The sequence below is a fragment of the Pituophis catenifer genome, unplaced genomic scaffold (assembly GCF_029215685.1).
Source record: "Pituophis catenifer annectens isolate HBS135680 unplaced genomic scaffold, rPitCat1.0.hap2 SCAF_4, whole genome shotgun sequence".
Classification (NCBI taxonomy): Eukaryota; Metazoa; Chordata; class Lepidosauria; order Squamata; family Colubridae; genus Pituophis; species Pituophis catenifer.
In genome coordinates, this window is record NW_027256884.1 from 35,065,799 (window position 1) to 35,086,355 (window position 20,557).

Sequence of the window (20,557 nt, forward strand, 5' to 3'; positions counted from 1 at the left end):
ATGGAGTTGGTAGGGACCTTGGAGTCTTCTAGTCCAACCTCCTGTTCTATCGGGAGACCCTATACCATTTTAGACAAATAGCTGTCCAGTTTCTTCTTAAAAACCTCCAGTGTTGGAGCACCCACAACTTCTGAAGGCAACTAGTTGATTGCTGTTCCACTAGTTGATTGTTCTTACTATCAGGAAATGTCTCCTTATTTCTAGGTTGCTTCTCTCTTTGTTCAGTTTCCAGCTTGTCTTGCCTTCTGGAGAATAGATTGACCCCTCTTCTTGTGGCAGCCCCTCAGATATTGGAACACTGCTATCATGTCACCCTTAGTTCTTCTTTTGACTAGACTAGACATAACCAATATCTGAAACTTTTCTTCGTGCGTTTTAGTTTTCAGCCCCCCCCCCCCATCATCTTTGTCACTCTTCTCTGCACTCTTTCCAGAGTCTCAGCATCTTTTTATATTGTGATGACCATTATTACATAATTACATTATATTATTACATCATTACCTCCATAAAGCCAGATACAGTAAAATATCTAATGGTATAAATGTTAGACACATCTGTATATAACAGAAAAACCATGAGTATGATAGGATTGAAAAATAAATAGAACCATATATAATAAAATACAAATACTGTTATAAAAAGAGATGAATAAATGAGTGTCCAAACTTAGTTTTCAACACTAAACTCCACAATGATCAGTGCATGCTCTCTCCTTCCCTTCCCTTCCCTCCCCCCCCACTTCCCCCATTACAAGAATAGTGTGGACAGCCTTTCATTTTACCTAATTATTTAATTAACGTATCATTTGTGCTGCACGAGAAAGCATTCTGCCTGGTGAGATTTAATACTGCACCATTTGTATTAGTAGATTTAATACTTTAATACTTTGCCATCTATGTTAGCAGAAGGAAGATATAACAACATTCCAATACAAGAGAGATTATGTCTCTGCCAGTTGGGGGATATCAAATCTGTTTCACATGTCTTATTGTGCTGCCTATTTTACCCAGCTTGGCACTCAGATTTAATAACCCTCTTGCTGTTAAACTGCTCTGACTGAGCTGATGTAGAGAAAACTCACCTCCTTTGGTCCAATGTGCTTTCACAAATATCTAGAAAGGTAGCCAAGTTATTATAGCCTCAGGGAAGCAACTGGTTAGGTTTTCCGGTCATTAAATATTAACCATCAACACATGCCAATTTATTTTATCTATCCCTAGCAAGATTTCACATATTTTTTGTCATTTTTAAAAACTTGCTAATTGTTCTTTATTTTTTTCCCGTTTACTATATTTGTTTTCTGTTTTGCTTCTTCCTTTGCAATCGTGCATTTTGTTGACAGCTGGTCTATGACCGTAACTAAGCTCAACTTTATGAAATTATTCTACAAGAAGCTGAAGTGTTACACAAATTAAATTGAACATTGTGCCCTTTTCGCTGCTATGAAACTCACAAGCATAGGTGGCATCTAAACTCTTCTGACTTGCAGTCAGAAACAAGTTTGCCTCATATTGGACTATGAATCAGACAAACGTTTATGATAAAGCTACTTCTCCAATGAATGAAATGAAATATTTCCTTCGGCTTTTAATCCAAATTTATCCAGTTTGAGGCAGCAACCCTGTAGGCATAGGAAGAAGGAGATTCTCATAGTATGTTTTATTCAACTGAGACCTGCCTTCCACAGTTTGACCAATTCAAAATTAATTCCAATTCCAGATTATAAAGTAAGAAGATTAACAGGAGGGCTGTGCAAAGTTTCACTTGGTAATCAGGTCCATCACTAACCCCAATGACATCAGAATGAGGATATGTGAGTCATTATGCCATTGTGCAACTGACATGATCACGTAATTTGCATCACGATGTCTGATGCAAAAATGTAAGTTGCATCATCTGCATGATGAAACCATTCATTCTACTTCCTAGGGAATGACATTTAGAGGATGATTGTCAAAATTTGCACAAGGCTGACACTCAGACAGAAGAAGCAAGGTTTGGATCATGACACTGTGCCCACTATTTTCATATTTTGATATTCTCCCCCATCTCCTAATGCAACTATAAAAAGTGTTTTAATGCAACAAAACTTTAGCTAGATCATTCCATTTAGTCCACAAATTACAGTGGGAATCTGGTAGCCACAAAATTCTTTATAATTTTTCCAACTGTTTCACAGAATTTATAGATTTTGTGGTTGCTTTTGGTGTTTTTATAATGTTGCAACTTCCATTCCATGGAAATTGAAAATTGGGAATAAAGGAATGCAATAGCTTTTCTGACATGCATGCTATATAGGTAACCAGCCAATCAGTTTAATACCTCATTAAAGGCTCTAATTCTGGATCTTTTTGGTGCTAATTACACATATTTATATCTGGCCTTTCAGAATTACAATCCTTTCTAAGTAGCTTATGAACAATATGAACAATTATAAATAAAAATCCAACAAATATGATTTTAAGGCAAATTTCAGATGCTTTCTATGGAGTAATTGGTAGTATATAAAGCCCAGTGAAAATCCCTTCCTAATTCTATCTTTGGAGAATTTTTCCATAGGAGAATGCTGGTAACAAACCAGTTGAAAGAAGTACCCAAATAAGTAGGCTTCTACTGCTATTTCTTCTTTATTCAAGACTTCCACACTTTCAAAAGAGTAAGCCTCTCTTTTTTTATAATCCAAATACTTGATTTCTTTAAATTCAAAATGCCCAATCAGACTCTTTAGGTTCTTGAAATATCCTTCCCCCTGGAGTGGGGTGGGAATGGAGATTTTGCAGTATCCTTCTCCTGCCACACCCACCAAACTACGCCCACCAAGCCACACCCACAGAACCAGTAGTAAAAAAAATTGGATTTCACCACTGCATAGGATCCTTTGTTGTCCAGAAATGTTTCATTGCAGCCTATCTTTATATGCTCCCATGCCTTTCAGCGACAGAGATCCGCTACCTTCTAAACATACATTCAAAAACTTTTCTTCTCAAGTAAAGGAAGAGAAGAAGGAAGCATAGCTCATGAAGGGATCTGCATGTCAAGGTCTATTCTACTGTGAGGTTTTGCAATCGAACTACTAAACATTTTGTACTCATGAATCTTCAGTAGTGAATCTTTTAAAAAGCTATAAATCACAGTATGGCATTCTGTTGAGTTTGCGTACTAAATTGACTGACATACTTGCATTCTCAAAGAATTCACTATTATGTTACAATCATATATGTGAAACTGATACGGAGGCATCCAGATCAAGATTTCAAAGTGGATACATCCACCACTTTCTTCAGAGTTAACATTACTTCTTGCAGTCAACATGTAACCCCAAAAGTAAAACTAATCTTCAAAGCCCTCTGTTAACTATCTGTTATTGTATTTAACATGAAGAAAGTCCACAAACAGCTTCCAGTCTCTTATAAACTGATTTAATCCATTGTCTCTAAGCAATGCAGTTAATTTCACTATCTGTGCCAGTTCCATCAATTTTAAAGTCCATTCTTCAGTAGTTGGCAACCTCTTTTCTTTCCAATGCTTAACATAAACTTTACTTCTTGCTTTGAAAAGGAAAAAACATCTTGGAAGTCTATCTTTCTGCCCTATCTTTAAATGACCATTTACAAAGAATCAAATTTATATTTGGCTGCAAAAAATACATTTGTTTGATACTCTCTCTCTCTGCAATGAAATACCTACCTTTTCTGGCACTCAAAAAATGCTGTGCATGAAAGGGGATTATTCCAGTAAGGATAAAAGATTCCATTAAAGGTAATATTCTTGAGGGAAAGTATTAAATGATATGTGTTTCTCTTGCTGAGGCACTGCTTTAACTGATCATGCTTCCACTCATATTTTAAGGCATACTTGTTGAATATAATTTTATAGTGTAACACAAAATAGATATCATTTTATTTTTGCTCTTAGTAACAAGATAGTTTCAGAGAAGAAAGAAATAAATCCCAAAGCACTTTCATATTGTAGCAATTATTAAGATATACACATACAGATACTGGATATAAATATTTTCTTCTTGTGCCACATATTGAAACAGAAACTCAAGAAATCCTTGGGTTAAAAATATTGAATGTTACAAAGATATATAGATTATGCTTTAACATTTCATACAATTGTCAGTGGGATTTGAGCCATGGTGGCTCCATGGTTAGAATGCAGTATTGCAGGCTAACTCTGCCGACTGCGAACAAGTTTGATCCTGACCAGCTCAAGGTTGAGTCACCCTTCTATCCTTCTGAGGTTGGTAAAATGAGGACCCAGATTGTTGGAGGTAATATGCTAATTCTGTAAACCACTTAAGAGAGGGCTGTAAGGCACTGTAAAGTGACATGAAAGTCTAAGTATTATTGCTATTGTTATTTGGATGATTCAGAAGATAAGAAGGTGTGATTCCAACCAGTTGTGGGTTAGATTTAATTATTGCATATTATTATATTTTTTGTAAAAAATCCCACTGTCACCAAGAAGAGATGGCATATACATTTTTCAAATACATTTACAAAATCAGATGATTACAAACTTTTGACTGGATCCACCCAGGCACTTTTGATTCATACCTTTCCTACCAGTACAATTTTTCAAGGTGATTTGTTTACATTGTTGACTGTTGAAAAAAAAGTGCTTTTCCATCTACAGCCTAGAATGGTGTCAGACAATTGTCATCACAGTGTTTTTCCTGTGGAGGTTCAAGAAATTAGATCCAACTCGGATGTTATGTCAGAAAGTTCTGATGGCAGCTGCTGAACAAAGGGATTTTGAAGATCTGGGGAAAACAAATGTTCATCCTTTGGGGCACTGTCCATCTTGAATACATATTGGAAACAGGAAGCTTGAGAGTCTAGATGGATTTGAAATAAGAATTTTGGATTAATTATAGGAATCCGTTCTATGGGAAAATGCTTTTGTTTTGAATTCTCTTTTAAAAAAATGATTGGATGAGACTTTGAAGGTTGGACACTAGAGGGAACCAAAAGGAATGAAAGATTACAATTAAAAGAGAACACTTAAATTAGACTTATTAATGCAGAATGAACCAAAACATTTTAACATTGGATATATTAAAGGATATTTTTGAGCAATGGACTCACAAATTAATTTTAAGAATGTCTTCCTCTATAGATAGACTGTGTTTCAAAGATACTATGAAAGAGGAACAGGTTTTACTTGACAAAATTAAGACTGATTTGAAAGTGGATTTCAAAACGACAGTCTACAAGAATATGGAAAAAGATGCTAGACTAGATATATAAAATGTCAGCTTGATGTCTTAAAATATTAGTGTGTTTATCTTTTTAACTGAACTTTTAATAACATTACTATAAAATTAGTAATAAAAATTTCTTCAAATTAAAGAGAATTTATAATTAAGTAACTGCATGCATTATTCAGTCTTCATACTTTGTAGATTAAACTAGATATAGTTGAGCATATCTTTCTCCAAGAACTTGCTGTTTTGCAAGCTGTTGAATGACAAAATACTGTTTAACTCTTTCTCTTCCTATCGTCTATTTACCCAGAGTTACTCCTCTAGGCTTCATACACTCTAACTGAAGATCTCATATCTTTTATGCAGTGATAATGGCTACAATGTCTGATGGACTAAATGTCAACATAGAATGTCTTCCCACATACCATTAGGAAAAGTGCTGAAGGACAAATGCAATTCAGTTGTTATTATGGGGAGAAATGTGTTAACTCCTCTGAGCAATGTCATCTGAGAAGTGAGCCTTTTATTTTTAATTATCAGTTTCTTCCAATCCATAATTTATGATTAACCATATATGATCATTTTCTCACTTAAGACCACAGACTTTTCTCCCATGTGATGCACTTTATTTACATCTGGTGCCTATTGCATTTCATGGTTAGCTTTTGACAAATACTTTTCACTTCTGTCCAGAGAACAGATGGGGCATGGCTGCTTTAAATAAATAGACAAGCTTCTGCATTGGCACAGATCACGTTATGAGTTTCTAACCATCACTCTCAGTTTTCACTATCACTACTGTAAAACTTGGATTTTTATCTCACCAGCAATCCTTTCCAGCAAGTGTAGGAATAAATTCATTGCAAATGGATTGAAATAGTAAAACAACTGTTGTCCATATAAATGACATGCAAGTTTAGTAGCTGAGTAATATATAATTTTGTTCCACTAATAGTTAGTCACCAATTCCCTTTCCCTGTTTACAGCAATAATTTGCCCCCTCCTGAAGCAATGGCAGGACCTTATTTAGAGCACACTTTAGTTCATGTATTGCAATATTTCATTCTGCTAAGTCCCTAACTTTGTGTGACACCATGGCTGAGTTTCCTTTGGAGTGCCTTGTTTTCTTTGCTTCTGGAACTACTGCAGTATTTCTGAAGGGCTGGAGATGAGAGGGATGACTATTCAAGTCATATTGAATCTCACATTCTTGTGACTTAATTTCTGAAGGATCTTAATGTGCTTAGTAGAGATTGCTAATCCTGGCTCTGGACTGATCCTATTAAGAAGGGTAAAAGATCACACATTTGATTCACATAATAAATTTTAAAAGATTCTATTAGTTATACACCAGTTGCAGGTGCAAACTTCATTATAACTATATTGCCAAAGAAGAGGTACTTATAAATGAGATAGAAAAATTTTCATGCCCAGGAGCAAAGAACTGCAAAAATAAAGAGGAAAAAATAATAGTGACCAACATCCTAATTATCTCTATTATAAGGAAATTTTAAAACAGGAGGGGGAGGGGATATGGAATGAAGTGTCCTGAAAAAAGAGTCATGAACATAATTATTCCACCCTGCAATGCTATGTTTTAGAACATTGTAAGCTTAGAAACACTGCAACTGCCTTTATTAAAAAAAGAGAAAAAGAAGAAAAATTTAATCAGACCAGAAATTTGTGTTGTGAAAGAGTGTGTGCGGATATAAGTATGGAAATGAGAAACTTGTGAAATATAACTTTAAATGCCCTGAAAATGATTCACACAGGTATTCAGTCCATAAATTAAAACTAATCCCATACTATGCTTCTCTGCATATTACATAATAATTTAACATTCTAATTATCAATATGAATTGCTTAGAGTAAACCAGTTGCATTTAATTTATGAACTGCTTGCACAATAGCATTAACTCACCACTTTATTCCCAGTTGCACCTCCAATGATATTTGAGTATTTCAAGCAATTTTAATTGATTTTCATAGTAGCTGGTTGTTAATAGGATAATTTGTCAGTACTATAATAAAACAATTGTTACTACAGCTCTGTGAGTTTGGTTGATCAGATAACAAAGTTAAGCAGAGTTTCATTAGACAGGTGTAGGGTTTTCTGGATGAAAAATACAAATCCCCATGGCCCAGTGGAAATAGAGATCAGAGGTCACTTAAAAATTAGTTAAGCATGATGAACCAACATTGACCTATACAGGTGTTCCAGCTTTCTTTCTGGGGGTATCACTTCCTGTACTCTTATTTAAGCCTTGCAAAGCACATAGGTCAACATATGCCTTTCAAAGTCTGCATTGAATTAAGAGGTGGTTGAGAATTGTTCACAAACACTCTTTGAAAACTTCAGGTATGAGTACCCATGTTAAGTAAGTAGCTTTGGGTGGGTGTATGTCTATATTGGTGAGCCTATCTATATAGAAGAGTAAATGTTATAACATTAAAGTTAAATTCTCATATAGTGGAAAATCATTGTTTTGTGATTATTAAGAGCGGCCATTCACATTTGATTAGCATCTGAGAATTTTTTCTCCCCAGTTCAATGAATTTGATCTTTCATTTTTATCATTTCCTTATTTTGTAAAATACTAAGTGAATGTTGTTGAGGAAAACATCTAAAGCCAATTCCATATTGTATGGCTCTGAATCTGTAGAGTCTTCCTATTAAAAGATCAAGCAATATTGATCTGATTTTCTGATCATTTGCTCAGAAACTGAATCACTACAAAGTTAGAGCTGTTTATGCCCAGATAATTATGTCAATCATCAGTGTTATTGCTGATCACTCTTGCCCCCTCTTCCCATTTCTGTATCATTAAAAAAAAAACTGTCAGTTTATTTTTATGGGCTTTTCTTCAGTGATGTTCAGCTTTTCACAGTAAGATGGAAGCCAGGAATTAGGAGCAGGGAGAATTGAGATTTCTAGCAGCAAGAGTGCAGAATGCGCTCTTACTGGTAGAAAGTGCAACTGTTTTGAGTCACGTCTTCGTGGGCCACCATGTCTTGCACCCCAAAGGAAAAGGTTGACTTTCAGGACATCCTGAAAGGGGTTCCCTGCAGGGAATTTGTGTGGATACAAATTTATCATTTATCAATCTTTTGGTTTTCTGGGTTTTTCATTTCTTTTTAAATTTGTTGGTTATTGGTAATTTATTTATTTTATTTTTATGTTATTAGTCATATTTCTATGCTGCCCACTCTCCGAGGACTCTGGGCGGCTTACACCAAAGACAGTATACTAAATAGCATATTGCCCCCAACAATCTGGGTCCTCATTTTATCCACCTCAGAAGGATGGAAGGCTGAGTCAACCTTGAGCCAGTGAGATTTGATCTGCTGATCTGCCGAACTAGCAGTCAGCTGAAGTAGCTGCAGTACTGTACTCTAACCACTGTGCCACCTCGGCTCTTTTTGTAATGTTTTTCAATGTAAAACAAACAATTATGCATCAATAATGCAACCCAATAATGAAACCCAGAGGTGGGTTTCAGCAGGTTCTGACCAGTTCTGGAGAACCAGAAGCAAAAATTTTGAGTAGTTCGGAGAACCGGTAGTAAAAATTCTGACTAGCTCTGCCCCCATCTATTCTCTGCCTCCCAAGTCCCAGCTGATCGAGAGGAAATGGGGATTTTGCAGTAACCTTCCTCTGGATTGGGGAGAGAATAGAGATTTTACAGTATCCTTCCCCTGCCATGCCCACCAAGCCACACCCACCAAGCCATGCCACACCCACCAAGCCACACCCACAGAACTGGTTGTAAAAAAATTTGAAACCCACCACTGGTTACCACCATCTTTCTTGTGGTCTTGTTTATTAAGCAATTATCTACATTTTTATGAGTGTAGATGTTGTATTCTTTCAATTGCTCTCTCTTGTATTATGAACCTTCAAGACAACCTATAACTTGCATTACTAGAAACATTATATATATATATATATATATATATATATATATATATATATATATATATATATATATATGTGTGTGTGTGTGTGTGTGTGTGTGTGTGTGTGTGTGTGTGTGTGTTTTCGTAGATTTTCACGGATAGAGGTATGCAAGTTTTGGTGTATTCGGGTCTTACACGGGAAAAGACCCGAATACATCAAAACTAGCGGGTTGGTTGCCTGTGTTGTTATATCTTGATTAGTTGATGGGGTTGATGTTTGCAGATTAGTCAGCTGTTTCGTAACATCCTGTGTGGGTGAGGTCCTTGATGTGTGCCCATTAGTCTTTTGTGTTTTAATGACCTGGATAATGGGCTGTGTGTTAACATCCTGAGTTCTAGTATTGTGATATCCTGAGTTTTTTGATGTAATATCCTGAGCAGATGGCTGTGATGCCACATCCCGGGCTTTGGTTTGGCTCCGAGTTTGAGGTCTTGCCATGTGTTCATGGCGTGTGTCAGTTTATTTATTTATTTATTTATTTATTTATTTATTTATTTATTTATTTATTTATTTTATTTATATACCGCCCTTCTTCCGAAGGACTCAGGGCGGTGAACAGCCATAATAAAAACAATGTACAAAAATAGAATTTAAGAGCAGATTGAAATAATTAAATCATGGGCCGAATTTAAAACTCTCATTTTAAAACCAATTTTAAAACCCTATTAAGACCAAATTAAAATCATTTATCCCATCAGAGCAGCTTGCTGGAATAACAGGGTCTTCACTGCACGACGGAAGGGCAGAGGTCGGGGATCCTTCGTATGTCCAGGGGTAATTCATTCCAGAGGGCAGGGGCCCCCACAGAGAAGGCTCTCCCCCTGAGGGTCGCCAGTCTACATTGTTTGGCTGATCGCACCCTGAGGAGGCCCTCTCGGTGTGAGCTTACCAGTCGGTGGGAGGCAATCGGTGGCAGAATGCAGTCTTGTAGATAGCCAGGTCCTAAGCCATGGAGCGCTTTAAAGGTGGTAACCAACACCTTGAAGCGCACCCGGAAGACCACCGGGAGCCAGTGCAGCTCGCGCAAGAGGGGTGTTACATGGGAGCGACGGGTCGCTCCCATTATTACTCGCATGGCTGCATTCTGGACCAGTTGGAGCCTCTGGGTGCTCCTCAAGGGGAGCCCCATGTAGAGAGCATTACAATAGTCCATACGGGAAGTGACGAGAGTGTGAGTGACTGCGTGCAAAGCATCCCAATCCAGAAAGGGGCACAACTGGGAAATCAGGCGAACCTGATAAAAAGCCCCCCTGGCCACGGCCGTCATATGATCATCCAAAGACAGCCGTGAGTCCAGGAGGACGCCCAAGTTGTGAGCCCTCTCTGAGGGGGTAAAATCTCATCCCCAATAGTCAGCGATGGTGTAAACTGGCTATATCGGGATGCCGGGAACCACAGCCACTCAGTCTTGGAGGGGTTGAGTCTGAGCCTGTTCCTCCCCATCCAGATCCGCACGGCCTCCAGGCAATGGGACATCATGTCAAGGGCATCATTGGGGTGGCCTGGGGTTGAAATGTACAACTGCGTGTCATCGGCATACAGTTGACACTTCACCCCAAAGCCACGGATGATCTCGCCCAGCGGCTTCACATAAATGTTGAACAGGAGGGGTGAGAGAACTGATCCCTGTGGCACCCCACAAGTGAGAAACCTCGAGGTCGACCTCTGCCCTCCCGTCAAGACAGACTGCGTACGGTCAGAAAGGAAGGAGGAGAACCACCATAAAACAGTGCCCCCCACTCCCAACCCCTCTAGCCAACGCAGCATGATACCATGATCGATTGCTTTGTGTGGGGATCGGAGGGGGTGCAACAGCTGGTGATGCCACCATGGTCTGGCTTCTGGATGCTGGTTGTATTTCATCTATGGGATGGGTTTGGGTTTGAATCTGGTGAGGATGATTCGTGGTGGTGTCATGTGTTATCTTGGGTCCGGTGTTAATCTTCGTGGCTGGGACTCTTCTGTTGACTAGAGCTAGTTTCTAGATGTCCAGTAGGTGGGAGGTATCGTCGCGTTTATTCATGTTATGGGGGTGTTTCTCTATTTCGATGGCTTTCATGATTATTCTCTTGTTGAAGTATTCAGTTTTGGAGATTAATTTGGTTCCTTCAAAGTCAATTTCGTGTCCTGTTGTTTTAAGGTGCTGGAAAAGGGAAGAAGTTTTTTGTTCTTTTCTGATTGCGTTCTTGTGTTCTGCAATGCATGCATTTATTCTCCTATTAGTTTGTCCAATGTATGTGGCTGGGCAGATTTTGCATGGTATTTCATAGACTCCTTGGTTTTCTAGTTGGATCTTGTTTTTGGGGTTTCTTAAGATGTTGGCTATTTTTTAGTCAGTGCAGAAGGCTGTCTTGATATTGTGTTTGTGGACAATTTTGCTGATTTTATCTGTGGTGCCTTTGATGTAAGAGAGGAGGGCAATGCTGTTGTCCTGTTCTGTGTCTCAGTTCTTGGGGGGGGGTCTCCCTTTGGATTAGATTGGTAATTGTGTTTCTTTGGATTAGATTGGTAATTGTGTTTCTTTGGAATCCATTAGAGATTAATACGTTTGTGGTAGTGTGTAGTTCAGTTTTCAGGTGGTCTTTGTCGGCTAGGGTTTGGTTCTGAAGATGAGAGTCTTGGCTACAGAGTTGATCTGTGCAGGGTGGTGATGTGATTGTGCGTTTAAGTAGCGATTGGTGTGTGTTTTTTTCTGGTAGATGGTGTGTCCTAGGGAGCCATTGGGTTTTTTGTAGATTAGGACGTCCAGAAAGGGGAGTTGATTGTTTGCTTCTATTTCCATAGTAAATTGTATTGTGGGGTGTAGGCTGTTGAAATGTGTGAGGAAGCTGTCCAGTTTTTCTTTTCCGTGTGGCCAAATTACAAAAGTGTCATCTACATATCTAAGCCAGAGTTTGGGTTTGTGTTCAGATTTATCTAAAGCATTGGTTTCAAAGTGTTCTATGTATAGGTTTGCGATGACGGGTGAGAGGGGTGATCCCATAGGTTCTCCTTCTATCTGTTTGTATCTTTGTTCATTGTGGATGAAGTATGTGTTGTTTAGACAGTGGTTGGTCAGATCTAGGATGTGCTTAGGGGGGTTGTATTTGTTTTGGATACTGTCAAGGCTTCTTTAATAGGTATTTGGGTGAAGAGGGATATGACATCGAAGCTCACGAGTAGTTCGCTGGGTTGTAGGTTTTGTTTCTTTATTGTTTCTATGAAGTGGAATGAGTTTTGTACGTGTGAGGTGATGGATTGGATCACTTACTGATTGGATCACCTGAACTTTTTGGTGCTTCCTTTTAAAACTCATTTTAACTGAAGATGTGGCAAAAAAAAAAAAAAAAAACCCTCACCTTTGGTTCAACAGAATTGAGTTGGGTGTGGAGAGTAGAGTAACAAGTTTATTTCAAGTCCATCTGTCACTGGAGGAATGACACAGAGCATCTTCCAAATGTGTGAAGAGAAAACAAAATATAGATCTGGCCATTCCATATTACATAATAAAATACTGAGTGTAGGAATATGCATCACCTTGATGGAAATATAAGAATTTTCTCCAAATATCAAAAGATCCAAGAGTTTTATCCAAGGATTTGAATGGATACTTTTCTACATAAAGTTGCATCCTACATTATAAATTCAGGAAGGTGATAGAGACACATGCATGCAGTATTTAATATCTTGAGTTGATCTTGGCCTCCAATCAGAAAGAATTGGATATCTTTCCTTCTTCCTTACAATATTCTATGTATTCCTAGAATAAGAATATTGTGGATAAATTTTATTCTGTCAAAGAAAGGAATTTCAGCAAAGCCAATGCAACAAGAATGCCAGTGGTTATTTTAATCAAGTAGAGAGAAGCTCAGTAATAGTGATAGCCTACAGCTTTCTGAATTCAATGATATCTGTATTTCTAATCCACTGGTATATTTCATTATTATTTACATGACAAGAGGTATAGTTTAATATCCAGGCTTCAAATAATCCAGAAAGGACTATCTCTGCTAAAGAGGTTCCAAATTCTAATTTAACTCTAAGGACCTCAAAAAGATCTCAATGCACTAATTTTAATTGTCCTCCTTGCATCTTTCACAAGCCACCTGAAACATAAAGATACGTCTTGAATTCTGAAATTACAATAACCTAAAGCTAAAGTTCTGCAGCACCTTTTTAAAAATACTTTGCACTTCCCTGCTGAAGTATGGCACTAATTTCCATGTGTAAAATTTGTTTACTAGCTGGAGTCAGTTTAATTTGGATCATATTAATGTTCACTCTTAGTTATAATACGCTATAGTGTTGTAGAACTCTTAAAATCTATTCTTTTAATCTCTGTTTGTCAAGTCAATTTAACTTCTATTCTACTCATCAAAAGGAAGGGAATGTCATCAAGGCAGGAAGTCTTATTTTCTTGTTTCTACATCAAAGCATTAGAGATACTCACTGTCTTTGTTTATTTATTTATGGACAGCTAGGTTAAAGCAAGGTTATGTCCATGTCAAATGCTGAAAGGACCTATAAAATGTACATCATGATTTCTTTACTGTTCATACTAAAGCTTGAAGACATATAGTAATCAGGAAAGAAAAATAGAGTAAAACAGTGGGAAGTTGCAATGAAGAATATGCATCATAAAATGTATGAAAATGCACAATCAGGATTTGGTTGATTGGAGAAAGTACAAATCTTCAAAAAAAAATTAATCTTTTCTAAAACTGAAGAACTAAGATAATTTAGCATCATACTATAAAAAAAATAAGTTACTTGGGTAAATCTTTTCAAAGATACCAATAACCAATAACCATGTTCATCTGCATTTCCAGTTATTGTGGTTTGAATGAATATCACTATCCATATATGAAGAACAGATAGAGAAAATATGGAACTACCAGGCTCTATCTAGTAACTTGAAGGACTAATTTTTGAAACCAGGATGAATAGATGAAAGAGAGGCCTGACAAAATCAGGGTACCACTTATACTTATATACCCCTCCGTAGTGCTTTACAGCATTCTCCAAGCAGTTTACAAATGTCAGCATATCCCAACAATCTTGATCCCCATTTTACAGCCTTCGGAAGGATGGAAGGCTGAGCGTGATGTCAAAGGCAGTAAGGAGTAGCGGATACTTTTCTGAATTACTTCCATTAAACCAGTTGCTCTTCTCTGCTTTCAACCACAGAATATTAACATTTAATTTGGTAACAGCTTTGCTATTCTACTGTAATTGTCATTGAGTAGATGTTTTTGTAACATTGAAACTTTTGTAAGTTAAAGTAAGCAAATGCAACAGTTAGGCATTAGGTAGTATATGCTATGAGAAGAGTAACGGGGACTAGGCATGCAACCCTGAACATCCTATAACTCTTGCTGGTCACATGTGATGGATAGCACCATTTTGTGCCAGTACTGAAGTAAGATTCTGTAGCTGTATCATTGTCTTTTTTGATTCAGGCCACATAATGTATTATCCATTCATCCATCCATCCATTCTACACACCAAAGGCAAGGTCTAAAGATATTTCAGTCTGTGTTCAATCCAGTTTGTTAAAACCAGAAGGCTTAATTGTCACCCTGGGACACTTGATTAAGCTGTTCAAAGGGGCTGTAAGAAATGCTGTCCTGAAAGATTTCTTTTCTTTCTGTTTTGGATGCATGCACCACGCCATGGAAACTAGAGTTGCCAATTTTTGAATTGGCCTCTTTGGCTCTGCTTTGAATAACCATTTGATCTCTAGCAATTAGCAGGTTGTAATTTTTATCTGTGTCTCAAAGAGCATCACCTGCTGCTTTTTGCATGTCGAACAGCTGTTAAAAGCAGAAGAGCAGGCCAGTTGACAATCCTATATTTGGAATTGCCCCAAGAGAGAATAAATGCTTCACACAATGCACACAACATGATGCATCATCATGTCATCTACTTTCCAGAAGGATCTACAAACATCCTTTATGAGACCAAGTATTTGAATGTATAAGTATCACTCCATCTGACACCTCCAAAACCATCAGTTCTATTCTATACAAACTGCATTAACCAAATTTTAACAACAAACCATATGATGATTTTTCTAAAGAAAGTGAGCTCTAATCATCTTTCTTTGGCTTTCTTTCCAAGAAGATCAAATGCCTGACAATGACAGAGACCCGTATTTTGTTTCTTCTGTAACAAAAGCCAAATTCATATTGAATCAATATTTCTGGGACCAAAAGTCATTAAGCAGTAACAAAATGAAATTCCACCAGTAACTCTGCCATAGAGAAGAAAATTGTTTTCCCATGGTATAAGTTAAAGGTTCAAAAAACTTGCATTTCATTTGGACTGAAGTCTGGGAGGTGAAATTTTTATGTCTAGATCTGTAAATCAACACAGAAGGAAGAAGAAATAATTTGTGTATATTAATTAAGAGGCAGTTCTGGGGGGCGGTAGGGGAGTGCAAGAAAAACAAGCAGTGAGAACTTCTCAGAACTCACAGCCCATTTTTGGAAACAGACATTGAACAGAGGCTACCATGTGGCACACCAACTAAATATATAATATTTTGTTCCTTTTCTTAAGCCTGCATAGGGCATAAGTTGTTTTCAACATGCTTCGGACTCCTACAGCTCCAGCTGTCATGTGTAATTAAACATTTGGCCTCCACAATTACTCTACAGTGTACATATGCCAGCATTTCAAGCCTGGAATATGCATTTCAAAGAACAATAATTCCCTGGAAATCCTAAATTGACAGGAGCAAAGACAGCCTGAAGGAAAGTAGTCAGAGAAAACTGTAAGGTCGGGATCTAATGATTAAAAAAGAAACTTGAAGAAGAACTTCAACTCTTAACTAAACCAATGGGAAAAGAACGACAGTTGGCAAGCAGATTTCCTACATTGGGGTCCTGATTAGGACCCTCTTGGGTTAATTTAATATTATCTGTATTCTTCACCTTGCTTTATCATTAATGCCACTTTTCAAAGCATATATTGTCTCAATAGTTGTCATCAAATCCAGTCATTTGCACAACGTTTGTTTGCATCACTTTTTGAATTGGTTGGTTGTCCTTTTGTTTTTATCTTCATTTGCCACAGCACAAGGTGTTTCAGGCCATCCTCAACCAATTTTCAAAATCCTATCCTCAATTGCCTGGGAACAGGGGTCAAAAAAGTCAAGAAAGCAAAGTCTGAAGTTAATACTACTTAAACAGAGGAAACGAGTCTAAACCCTATATATACTACCGATTAATTAGTGTAAAACTGAAATAACAGATGTCAGTAAAATAACACAAAGAAGAATATTTTAGTATCTCATTATGGATGTATCAGACAGCAGAGTTTATTATAATTCTGTTTTGGTAATAGGATGCAGAAGAGAGAGAAATAGAGTTGGCGGGGGAAAGGTTCATCTCAGAAGCTGGGAGGGAGGGAGGTATTGGTATCATGCTGGTTGCGGTAACCTGAAAGTTGAAGTCCACACATCTTAACATTGCCCAAACATTGCTTTAAAGAATTGAGCAAGTCTAACTCATATATCAGAATGTATTGATGGCTTCCCATTTAAATGGTTAGGAATTGGCTGGGGGATTGTGAGGGTTAAAGTTCACATATCTTAAAGTTGTCAAGGTTGAGGGAAAAAATGTTTTAAAGGGCATGTGGCTTCCTTGAGGCTTTGATTAAAAGTTATCTTCTAAGCTGAAGCGCATGACAAAATGTCAGCCACTGTGCTGTTCCGCCCCCATCCACACCCCCACCCCTCCACACCGCAAGAGTCAACAGGTCAGTGGTAGAATTCAAATTTTTAAACTGCCAGTTCTGTGGGCGTGGCTTGGTGGGCGTGGTGTGGCTTGGTGGGAAGGATACTGCAAAATCTCCATTCCCACCCCACTCCAGGAGAAGGATACTGCAAAATTTCCATTCCCACCCCACTCCAGGGGAAGGATACTGCAAAATCTCCATTCCATCTCCACTCCTGAGGAAAGGATATTGCAAAATCTCCATTCCCATCCTATGCTGGGGCCAGCCAGAGGTGGTTCTCTGAACTACTCAAAATTTCTGCTAACAGTTCTCCAGAACCTGTCAGAACCTGCTGAATAGCACCCTTGCTACAGGTGTTTATTCAAACCTCCTAAACAGATCTTCAACACCCCTGTTGCACAGGTCCAGTTTCTAAGCTCAGCCTGGCAAGAATTACTGGGTAACTGAGTCCCATGGGCACACACGAAGTCCAGGAAAGAATCCATGAGTCAAACAGGTCAGGATACATGGCACAAGCATGTAAGGGACACAACAGGGCACATTGCTCCAGCAATGTTCAAGTCATCACGAGGCAGCCTTCATGAGAGGCGAGGTTGCTTCCACACAAGTAGTCTACCTGACCGGCATTGTGCTTATCTCCTTTCTGTTCTACATGTCCTTGGATCAGGAGGAGGTGTGGACTGGGTTGATTGGGTTGAGCTGGGTTGATTGGATGAGTGACAGGCTGAGGCAGGTGAGCCACAGTTACAGCACATTGGCCAGGAGGCTCCAGGCTCACCTGTCTTAGCATGTCATTTGTCCAATCAACCCAGCTAAGATTGCTGCATCAGATTAGCCCTCTCTGAGCTCCAAACCTGACCAACAGTTGTCTTTGCACTTTCCTCTGCTGTCTCAAACTCACCCTGCTCCTCTGAACTCGCATCCAGAGAGTGGTCCAGGGGCAGATCCATGGTACCCACTTCAGTTGAGGTCACAAGAGCAGCCATCTTCTCTTCATAATGGTGGTTTTAAAGCACTTTGATTCATTATCTGCAAACCTCCAGTATAGAATTACATGAATGTATGAAAGTATATCATTTTGGTGGTGAAAGCCATGGTCGCACAATGGTTAGAATGCAATTTTGCAGGCTAACTCACTGCTCACTCCAGGAGTTTGATTCTGAGCAGCTCAAAATTGACTCAGCCTTCCATTCTTCCGATGTTGGTAAAATGAGGACCCAGATTACTGGGGGCAATATGCTGACTCTGTAAACTTCTTATAGAGGGCTGCAAAGCACTGTGAAGTGGTATATAAGTTTAAGTACTATTGCTATCACCACTCTGATCCCAAAAGGATTTTCCCCCAATTGTATTCTTAAATTTTTGAAAGATTTGGAATATTATCCAAGGTTTGATTGTGTAATGGGCTGGATTAGTGTCATGTGAATAGAATCCATGGGTCAAATTAGCATATTATGGGTTTGTCATTCAATATCCAAAACCTTCCAGAGAAGGAAGAATGTGATATGACTATATGAGTTCTGGATAATTGGATGATACTGATGGTGTCATCAGCAATAAGAAGCCTAAGCATTCAACATAATAAATCTTCCTTAACTTTTCCCACGGAGACCCCAGACCTAATTGTGCTATTGCAGTTTGTATATGTGAGTGTGTGTATGTGTTTGTGGGAAAGGAGATAAGTTTAAAATAATCAAGAATAGCTTCATTGACACATTTATGATATCTGTACTTCCTGACTGGAACACCCCTAGTTCTTTGCTACCATCTCACAGAGATAAAATTTTATCTCATGAGTAGTATCACACCCTTAGCTGTATCATGTGAACATAGTTACTGAGTGATAACAAATTTTGTTCTGAAAGGATTTGTTTGCTGAGACAGTGTCATTCTGAATGTACCCACCAGATGTTTAACTAGTGTATCTGCTGATATTGCACTGTTAGAAGGCTCTTAAAAGGACATGGGATTATAGGAAATAGTTCTGTTGTTTTCAAAACAGAAAATACAGCGCTTTTTACTTTCAACAAAGAAGCCAGGAAATGGTTGATGACTAGAGATCAGATGTTGAAACACAAGAGATTCTGCTATTGAAAACACTTGCATGAGCTGTGCATGATGCTGTAAGATTCAACTGTTTGTACTTAATATAGTGCATGAACATTAACTAATAATTATTTTCAGTGAAAAGTTGTCAGTCTTTCTCCAAATAATAGGACAAATACAAGCTAGTGTTACAAAAGAATTGCAGGCAAAGCAATGATTTTGAAATCACAGCATAAAGTTACAAGTTAAAAATACATGTCATTATAATTTCTGCTTTCTGAGGTAGCCTGGTAAACTAATCATTTTGCTTGTTAGAACAACTGGAGTGTTATCATATACATTAAGCTAAAACAGTAGTTAATTTTGTCAGCTGCAGAGCAAAGTGTGAAGGCACTGAGGTAAATGGACAATACACAATGGCAGTCAAATTGCAATCCTTTTCGGAAGTAGATTTAGTAAATGGAAAGCACTAAAATGGATTTCATCACTGAGTTACATGCAACATAGGCAGAATATTTACAAGATACGACTGTTTGCTTTATCATTAGATACTTTCTCAGCCTAAATAGCATACTTTAAAATATAATTTTTGTCCTGATTTTTAACTTTTTCGTTCTTATTTTTCAGTCTTCAGATTTACTCCTATATCAATGGCTGAACTACTGATATTGGACAAAGACAGTGCTCAGGTATTCTAAGATTATATATATACACACACACAGGTAGTTGGACTGCAGTGAATACCTATGCTTTTCTTATTGTTTTATGGCAAATTTGCATTTGTTGATTCACATGTTACCAAATTAAATGATTGACATCTTGAGTCAATCAGAACCAGAAATAATCACACACACACACACACACACAAATACATACTCTCATGCTTGAGCCCACAACTGTATTTCATCCACGAGAAGCCATGATGCTTCGAAAATAAAATGCAATTTGTTATGAAAAGGTAAAAGTTTACAAAGTTTAAAAGCAAATAAAAATTATAATGACAATCCAAATATTATATTTTGCCATCTCTGAGACAAGTATGTAAATGTTTAATTCCAATTCTAATTTTGACTCAGATTTTGTTTCTAAAATGTGCAATGACCAATACCTGGCTAAAAAAGTGATTAAATACATTCCTTTAGAATCAATGTGAGCTTCTTAAAAGAAATAGAAAATTCTAGTCCCTCTGCTGCTTCTTCGTTTCACCTGTGTGAATTTGAGAAAAGGTGTCTATATTTTTTTATTTTACCTTTCCAATTACCCACCAGGCAAAAGCACAAAAGTATCTTTTCCAATTACCAAGCAAGCAAGAACACTGAACTATCATGTTGAAATAAACACCAATGTGCACAGTTGACAGCCTCGGGATAAGTTCATGACTGAAACAGCACAGAAGTATAATTATATCTTTGCTCTGCAGAGTGTGGTCCATCTGGGTCAGAGCTGAGGTCACCGGCAGCCTGGGAGAATGTATTCACACTTAAGCTCCTCAGCTTCTGCCTGGCTGGGGGTCATCCGGAAGTTCAGTTTTCTAACCACCAGGAGCAAAAATAATTTTCCCCAAAGAAATACATCCAGGGAGCAGAGTTGTATCAGGAAGCACCTGGGCAATTGAAGGGACA